General features: G+C 38.8%; 1 protein-coding gene and 3 long non-coding RNA genes across 6 annotated transcripts in view; 2 read left to right on the top strand and 2 right to left on the bottom strand.

Moving 5' to 3' along the window:
• Positions 1-9,165, top strand: part of ANGEL1 (angel homolog 1) — a 344,450-nt gene that overhangs the window by 289,320 nt on the left and 45,965 nt on the right. The window lies entirely within an intron of this gene.
• On the bottom strand, positions 2,663-8,848 carry LOC127052274 (uncharacterized). Its single transcript, XR_007774709.1, has 3 exons — positions 8,698-8,848; positions 6,965-7,948; positions 2,663-2,759 (listed from the first exon to the last, which is right to left on the bottom strand). It is a non-coding gene; the product is annotated as an uncharacterized LOC127052274 (long non-coding RNA).
• On the top strand, positions 2,759-7,067 carry LOC127052273 (uncharacterized). 2 transcript variants are annotated; one of them, XR_007774708.1, is made up of 3 exons: positions 2,759-2,880; positions 4,296-5,101; positions 6,970-7,067. It is a non-coding gene; the product is annotated as an uncharacterized LOC127052273 (long non-coding RNA). The 2 variants fall into 2 exon arrangements; XR_007774707.1 differs by lacking the exon at positions 6,970-7,067 and having other exon boundaries at positions 4,296-5,191.
• Positions 3,306-4,555, bottom strand: LOC127052275 (uncharacterized). The gene is made up of 3 exons (XR_007774710.1): positions 4,484-4,555; positions 4,139-4,266; positions 3,306-3,403 (listed from the first exon to the last, which is right to left on the bottom strand). It is a non-coding gene; the product is annotated as an uncharacterized LOC127052275 (long non-coding RNA).

Here is a 9,165-nt window from a genome sequence, read left to right as displayed (position 1 = left end):
TGAAGAGACATTATATGGTTGCTGCCATGGGCCCCGAAGAAACAAACACGCCGTTGTGGCAAACAGTGTTTGAGACGGGTCATGGGAGCGGGGAGACAGGGATAGCTAATGATGCCTGTACCCGCAGAAACAACGCAGTGGAGAAAAACGAGGCCAGACCACTGGGCCATGATTTGCTTGAGACTCCTGCCCCTGGCCAGGAGAACCCCAACGAATCAAACGAAGGTCTGTACAGAGACAAGGCACAGGTATGTTGTATGTAAGAACGTTCAAAGGGGTGGTTTGGCAGGAACTGAAGCTCAGTTGGCTAGAGCCTTTTGGATCAAGCCTGCCCAGAGACATATTTCAGTTGGTGTTGTCTGTTGTTTTTAAAAGCTGCCCCGCGGACGGGATCTCTTGATACATGGTGTAAAAGGTTTTTAAATCATGTTATGAAAAAGTACAAAGATGCCTTACACGCATTTCTTACTGTCAATTTTTCAGCAGCTGAGCGATGGTTCTTCAGAGGCCTTGGAGGTTTTGAACACCGACAGCTCCGAAGGACCGAGTGCTTTGGGCCCGATCTGTTTTTGCCCAGACACAAAAGCAGATGCTTCACAGAATGCTGAAACAGCGGGGGACGCTTACTCTATAGGCCTGTACTATCTAAAGTTGAGGGAGAAATTCGGTATTAAGCCGGTGCGAGTTCATAAACATAAAACAGCGATGCGTGCAATTGTGCGAGCGGCTGTGCATGGAATCATCAAGCACTGCCTGAGAGAAAAACAAAACGAGGATTGTCCTCGGTACGCCATAGATGCCCCCGGTCAGAGGCATCATGCCTGCGTGTACTGGTCTTTAGATGATGTGAATTGTAAAATTAAAGAAATTAGCAGTGCTTTGTGTATGGAAAGTGTGTTAAATATCATCATCATGCTGGAATACGCACTGCAGTGCCTCTGTTTAACCCAGGAACATTTAGCTCTAGGGGCAGAAGTGGTGGACAAAGTGACAGAGGCCGAAAACCCCAATAGCGTTTTAAATGAAATCATCAAACCGACAGATAAATGTTTAATGCAAAATGTTGAACATCTTCTTCGTTCAGCAAATTACAAAATCTTGCTCAGAAAAAACACTAACAGTTAGAGCGTGTTTGGGAACAAAACCGGCCGAGTTGTAAAATAAAATGTCAGTTAAAAATAACTGTGTAAAGCGTGTTTTAAGGAGTTTCAGGAATGTGGGGTTTGTCAAAAGCAACAACAACAAAAGGTACATGAATGGCCTGTTCCTCTAACAAAGGCCCAACCACCTCACCCAGCCCTGGTGTTTGTGCGTGAGGGTTATAGGCTCCCTATGGACCGTTGCAAAGCAGCCCCCAAACCCCTCTTAAATCATACCATCTTCCGCTTCGGCTGTACCTTTTCATTTTCCACCCCAAGGCCCTCTGCATTAGGACTTAATCATAGCCCCTCTGATTTCAACAATGTCTCAGGTCTCTCGTCTACTGTTTCATATTATTTAATGCTGTACATCACCTAGGGTTACAGTTTGCATAAAAGTGTTTTATAAAAACAAAACAAAATATATTCTCTAGGGCCTTAGACAAGGTAATAATCAACAATATTGTAACTATTGTTTTGCAGTCCTTGCTGCAATGTATCTTTTAGCTTGTTGTTTTTAATATTTCTGATAGGCCGTAAGATGGGGGGAGATAATACCTCATAAAGTAAAAAAGTGCTTTCAAACAATAAACGTTTGCCCATGCTAAAGCATAACAACTTACACAGACAGGCTGCCTACAAAACTGTTTCACTAAAAGAGTTATCAACATGCCCCCTATAACTCAGGACAGCTTTCTTACCAGCATGGCCTGATCTCTGTGGCCCTGGCTTTTTAAAAAAAAGAAAGTTTGTCCTTGGTTTAGATTTTAAAAAACAGTCAAAAAAAAGAAGAAAAAAAGGGGAAGGGTGGCGGGGGGAGGAGAAAAGAGAGTGTGTGTGTGTGTGTGTGTGGAGCGGGGGTGAGGAAGGCTCCATATCTCTGGTAAACCTTTAAAAAGCAATCTTGGGTAGTGGTTGTTTTTTTTTTCTAATTAAAACATATGTAAACTCCCCTCAATTGCCAGTTTTCATATTCTTACCCAGTTGTTGTTTTGGTACTTTAAAAACACTGTTTTTAAAAGAACAGGCTAGTATCTTAAGCCTTTTAGTTCACTAAACTTCTACAAAATATCTCTAAGAGGGGCCTTGTTTTGTTACAGCTCAGGCAACACTGCTTTTTCATAATAAACTTTACAAAACATAATGCTTCAAATATATGGGAAGGAAAATAAACTTCTCTCTGATCCACTGGATTACAAAATAAGGAGGATATAAACTAGCTGTTACTAAGGTTCTGTGGTTTTCACTCTGGCGTGTTTTCTGCAAGCCCTCTTTTTAATTAAAACATGCATGTAAAAATGTTAAATAAAGGGCTCTGTCTTTATATAGGCTTGTCTTTTAAAGTGTTTATTCCTCTACAAAACTTAATATAACTTCCACTTGTATGTGTTAAAAAACAGGCAAAGAAGCAGCCGTCTTATCTCTGATCTACTGGTTTACAGAGGCTGTTTTTGCTGACAGCTGCTCTGCTGCAAAAGCCTGCTGTCCTTACTAAAAGATGACCAGTGCTAGCCTATACCTAGGGGAAAAACTTTCTGTGTTTTTAAGCCTGGGTTGTTTCTGCGGACTTGCATGTTATTGAAACACCTATGCCTAAGGGGCTAAATGAAGGTTATGGGTCTTCAGGTAGGCTTGTCTTTTCAACTGTTTATTCCTTTCCAAGCCTTTCACCTCTCTTTGTTAAAAAGCAGGTAAAGAAGCAATCTTCTTCTCTCTGATCCAATGGTTAACAAAATAAGGGGTAATATAAACCATCTGTTACTAAAAATCTGGGGAGCTTCTGCCTGCTCTTTTACATTTTAATGAAACACTTATGCCAAGGGGGCTAAATACCAAAAAAAAAAAAAAAAATAAAGTGTCTTCAGGTAGCCTGTTTTTCAAAGGGGTCTTCTTTTCTAATCCACTACCTTCAAAAGGCTGTTTCAAGTGGTTCACACTAAAAACCTTGGGGGGGGACGGGGACTTTTTCTTAGTAAGGGTTTTGTGGGCTTAGGTCAGGGGTGCTTCTGCATGCTCTTTTTTTTAATTGAAACACCTCTACAAATAAAGAAATGTGTCTTCAGGTAGGTTTGTTATTTCATGTATTTAATACGTTAAAAAGAGGAGGTTTTAGACATTACTTCAAAAAACACGTTTTAAAATGGTTTATAGTATGTGCTGTTCAGCTTTTGTTACAGGGTCCTGGTTGTTTAGATAAGAGCAGAACAGGGCTCTGCTGCAGCTTCACAGTTTTTACTAAAAAATAAGCAGTGCTAGTCTAAAACCTAGGGGAAAAATTTTTCTTTTGTCACTATACATTACTTTTATAACCCTAGACTGTTTGTGCATGCTCTTTTTTTTTATTAAAACACCTATACCAAAGGACTGTGCCTTCATTTTGGCATGTCTTTTACCTTTCTTTGTTAAAAGTGGGGAAAGAAGCAATCTTCTCTCTAATCCAGTGGTTTACAAAATAAGGGAAATATAAACCGTCTGTTACTAAAAACCTGGGATTTTAAGCCTAGGGTGCTTCTGCATAATTTTTTATTACAACACATACAAAAGGGTTGTGTCTTAGGTTTGTCTTTTCGAGTCATTATCCTTTGCAAAACTTAATGTAACTTTAACATGTGTTTGTTAAAAAGTTTGGGTCAGAAGCCGCCTTCTTATCTCTGATCCACTAACTCACAGAGACTGCTTTTTCTTGCATTTGTATATAGGCATCTAAGATACTGGTTTGATCTTGCCTCCCAGCTTTGCCCTGACCCTCCTTTCTCTCTGCCATTATAGCCCATGCTCCCTCCTGTTTCTAACCCATCTCCCAGGTCTTGTTCCCCACTTACCTGTGGGGTTTGCTCACCTGTCCCCATCGAACCTAGTTTAAAGCCCTCCTTTAAAATGGTTTATAGTATGTGTTGTTCAGCTTTTGTTACAGGGTCCTGGTTGTTTAGACAAGAGCAGAACAGGGCTCTGCTGCAGCTTCAGTTTTTACTAAAAAATAAGCAGTGCTAGTCTAAAACCTAGGGGAAAAAAACTTTTTTTTGTCACTATACATTACTTTTATAACCCTAGACTGTTTGTGCATGCTCTTTTTTTATTAAAACACCTTTACCAAAGTACAGTGCCTTCATTTTGGCATGTCTTTTACCTCTCTTTGTTAAAAAGTAGGGAAAGAAGCAATCTTCTTCTCTCTAATCCACTGGTTTACAAAATAAGGGGTTTATAAACTGTTTGTTACTAAAAACCTGGGGTGCTTCTGCCTGCTCTTTTTTACTGAAACACTTGTGTCAAGGGGGGTAAATAAAGAAATGTGTCTTCATTTAGGCATGTCTTTTCAAGGGTTTATTCCCTTAAAAGCCTTTCACCTCTCTTTGTTAAAAAGTGGGGAAAGAAGCAATCTTCTTCTCTCTAATCCACTGGCTTACAAAATAAGGGGACTTTAAACCGTCTTACTAAAAACCTGGGGTTTTAAACCTAGGGTGCTTCTGCATAATTTTTTATTACAACACATACAAAAGGGTTGTGTCTTAGGTTTGTCTTTTCGAGTCATTATGCCTTTGCAAAACTTAATGTAATTGTAACTTGTGTTTGTTAAAAAGTTTGGGAAAGAAGCAGCCTTCTTATCTCTGATCCACTGACTCACAGAGGCTGCTTTGCTAACAGGTGCTTTGCTGCAGTTTCACATTGTTTTTACTAAAAAAAGTGTTGTCCTCTACAAAACTTAATATAACTTTCACTTGTATGTGTTAAAAAACAGGCAAAGAAGCAGCCTTCTTATCTCTGATCTACTGGTTTACAGAGGCTGTTTTTGCTGACAGCTGCTCTGCTGCAAAAGCCTGCTGTCTTTACTAAAAAATGACCAGTGCTAGCCTAAACCTAGGGGAAAAACGTTCTGTGTTTTTAAGCCTGGGTTGTTTCTGCGGACTTGCATGTTATTGAAACACCTATGCCTAAGGGGCTAAATGAAGGTTATGGGTCTTCAGGTAGGCTTGTCTTTTCAACTGTTTATTCCTTTCCAAGCCTTTCACCTCTCTTTGTTAAAAAGCAGGTAAAGAAGCAATCTTCTTCTCTCTGATCCAATGGTTAACAAAATAAGGGGTAATATAAACCGCCTGTTACTATAAATCTGGGGCGCTTCTGCCTGCTCTTTTACATTTTAATGAAACACTTATGCCAAGGGGGCTAAATACCAAAAAAAAAAAAAAAAAAAAAGTGTCTTCAGGTAGCCTGTTTTTCAAAGGGGTCTTCTTTTCTAATCCACTACCTTCAAAAGGCTGTTTCAAGTGGTTCACACTAAAAACCTTGGGAGGGGGGACTTTTTCTTAGTAAGGGTTTTGTGGGTTTAGGTCTGGGATGCTTCTGCATGCTCTTTTTTTTTTAATTGAAACACCCCTACAAATAAAGAAATGTGTCTTCAAGTAAATTTGTTATTTCATGCGTTTATTTAATACGTTAAAAAGAGGGGGTTTTAGACATTACTTCAAAAACACGTTTTAAAATGGTTTATAGTATGTGTTCTTCAGCTTCTGTTACAGGGTCCTGGTTGTTTAGATAAGAGCAGAGCAGGGCTCTGCTGCAGCTTCACAGTTTTTACTGAAAAATAAGCAGTGCTAGTCTAAAACCTAGGGAAAAAAACTTTTTTTTGTCACTATACATTACTTTTATAATCCTAGACTGTTTGTGCATGCACTTTTTTTAACAAAACACCTATACCAAAGGACTGTGCCTTCATTTTGGCATGTCTTTTACCTCTCTTTGTTGTTAAATGGGGAAAGAAGCAATCTTCTTTTCTCTAATCCAATGGTTTACAAAATAAGGGGAATATAAACCGTCTGTTACTAAAAACCTGGGGTTTTAAGCCTAGGATGCTTCTGCCTGCTCCTTTTTTATTACAACACATACAAAAGGGTTGTGTCTTAGGTTTGTCTTTTCGAGTCATTATCCCTTTGTAAAACTTAATGTAATTGTAACTTGTGTTTGTTAAAAAGTTTGGGAAAGAAGCAGCCTTCTTATCTCTGATCCACTGACTCACAGAGGCTGCTTTGCTAACAGGGGCTTTGCTGCAGTTTCACATTGTTTTTACTAAAAAATAACCTCTGTTAGTTTAAAACCTAGGGGAAAACTTTAAAAAATTGTTTGTTACTAAAAGCTTATGGTTTTAACTTTTTTTATAAAAATCCCTCTGCCCACTCTTTCATTGAAACACTTATGCCAAGGGGGCTAATTAAAAAAAAGGTGTCTTCATTTAGATATGTCTTTTCAAGTGTTTATACCTTTACAAGACTTTCACTTCTGTTTGTTAAAAAGTGAGGAAAGAAGCAATCTTCTCTCTAATCCAGTGGTTTACAAAATAAAGGGTTTATAAACTGTCTGTTACTAAAAACCTGGGGTTTTAAGCCTAGGGTGCTTCTGCATAATTTTTTATTACAACACAAATATAAAAGGGATGTGTCTTAGATTTGTCTTTTTAAGCCATTATCCCTTTGCAAAACTTAATGTAACTTTAGCCTGTGTTTGTTAAAAAGCAGGAAAAAAAGCAAAGTCCTTCTCTGTGATCCACTGATTCACAGAGGCTGCTTTGCTAACAGGAGCTTTGCTGCAGCTTCACATTGTTTTTACTAAAAAAAAGAAACAAACCCTGTTAGTTTAAAACCTAGGGGAAAACTTTAAAAAATGGTGTGTTACTAAAAGCTTATGGATTTAACTTTTATAAAAACCCCTCTGTAAAAGGGCTACATGGCGGGAAAATGCTGGGGGGGTCTGTTTCTTTAGATAAGAATAAAACAGCTAAAAGGGAGGGGAGGGGGGAAAAGGAGGGAGTTGGCTCTTGTTTAAAATCTTGGAACTCTAGGATTGGTTCCGGAAAATGAATTCTATGACGCTGCTGTAAAACCACCTCTGATTGGGCCGATCCAAAGGCGGTGATAACAAGTCTGAGAGGGTCTGAACCAGAAAAGTTGCCTCATTCTACAGAAAGAAGTAAAAGGTGAGAATTCTCTCTCTCTCTCTCTCTCTCTGACTCAACCATGTGCTGTCTATCTTTGCCCTTTGCAAAAGGGGCTCTCTTTTCCCTTTTCTTGTCTTGTTCTTTCTTTTAACCTACCCTGATTCTGTTCACTTTTTTACCCTGTGCTTACTAAACAGACTTTGCCTGCTTCTCTCTCTGTCTCATTCAGATTCCACCATGTGCTCTCTATTTTTGCTCTTTGCTCTTTTTTTTTCTTGTCCTGTTCTTTTTTTTAACCTCTCTTTTTTTCTTAACCTACCCTGGTATTGAATAGTTTCAATGCTTTTTTACTCACTTTTTTACCCCGTGCTTACCAAACAGGCTTTGCCTCAGTCAATTCCCTTTTTAAACCTAGTTTTTAATCATTTTAAATGCTTTTTTCTTAGTACCCCCTTTATAGTTTTTGGCCATGTGCTTACTAAACAGGTTTTGCCTTAGTAAATTTCCCCTTTTAAACCTAGTTTTTAATGTTTGTAATGCTTTTTGCTTAACCTATATTGGTATTCAATAGTTTCAATGCCTTTTTATTCACTTTTTTTACCCTGGGCCTCCCAAACAGGTTTTGCCTTTCCCTTTTTCAACCTAGTTGTCAATATTATTTAACTTTTTTCTTAAACTGGCCCTTCAAAAACAAATATTTCCTTTTTTTAAAAAGTTCTATCTTTCTATTCTTTCGTAACCGGCCTCTTTTCTTCAATAACTTACCTCTTCTTTCAAATTTCCTTTTTTTCCGCTAAACCTTACTCAAACTTTCTTTTTTCCCTTTACACTCTTCTTTCAACCTTTTTCTCTCCATGTACACAAGCACATACACACACAACACCTCCCCTAGTCAAACACACACACACACATACTTTTTCAAAATGGCCGTCGGCGCCACAGTTTGGCGCCAATGTTGTTTTCTCTCTCTCTTTTTTTTGATTCCATCATGTGCTGTCTATCTTTGCCCGTTGCAAAGGGGGCTGTTCTCTTTTTTTTTCATCTACACTGGTATTGAATAGTTTCAATGCTTTCTTATTCACTTTTTTTACCCTGTGCTTACCAAACAGGCTCTGCCGTAGTAAATTCCCTTTTTAAACCTAGTTTTTAATGTTTTTGAATGCTTTTTTCTTAACCTACATTGGTATTGAATAGTTTCAATGCTTTTTTATCCTGTGCTTACCAAACAGGTTTTGCCTTAGTAAATTCCCTTTATAAACCTAGTTTTCAATATTATTTAACTTTTCTCTTATCCCACCCTGATATTTAATACACCTTTTACATTTATCTCAAAAATTTCTATTCTTTACTTGCCTACCAAACTAAGCCTTTACCATCCTCTCGCCTTACTCAAACTCACTAAAAATCTCTCTTCTTTCAAACTAACTAACCCTTCAAAAACAAATATTTCCTTTTTTTAAAAAGTTCTATCTTTCTATTCTTTCATAACCAACCTCTTTTCTTCAATAACTTACCTCTCTTCTTTCAAATTTCCTTTTTTTCTCTAAACCTTACTCAGACTCTCTTTTTTCCTCTTCACACTCTTCTTTCAACCTTTTTCTCTTCATGTCACCAAGCACAAACATACACAACACTTCCCCTAGTCAAACACACACACACACACACTTTTTCAAAATGGTCGTCGGCGCCACACGTCGGCGCCAACGGAAACGGGGGGTGGGAAGGTGGGACATAAGCCCTAAAAGGGGCGTGGAAACCTGTCAAAATTGCATGGTGATGAATACTATCGAGCTTATTACTACTAAGCCTCCTTTCATGACTGAGGCAGTGAACCAACTGGGGACTTAAGACCTCTGCCTGCTTCTTCACTGTTGTCTTTGCCAGATAGAATTCCACCTATGTCAGTGGCCTCACAGCAGAACCTAGCAAATGCCAGCTGGGGCTCCAGCAGTGTGAGTTTCCTCACAGATGTGACCTACTAGTGCCAGCCCTGAGCACAGTGATACAAAATTCTTCCCAGCAGTGCTGAGTGGGACTGCACTGTGTGAGCTAACCAGGGCCAGCCCACAGCCCACTGGTGTGAACTTCCTCCCAGCACTG

Source organism: Gopherus flavomarginatus, chromosome 5 (assembly GCF_025201925.1).
Source record: "Gopherus flavomarginatus isolate rGopFla2 chromosome 5, rGopFla2.mat.asm, whole genome shotgun sequence".
Lineage (NCBI taxonomy): Eukaryota > Metazoa > Chordata > Testudines > Testudinidae > Gopherus > Gopherus flavomarginatus.
Note: the sequence above shows the minus strand (reverse complement) of the source record. Positions and strands in the feature narration are given on the sequence as shown.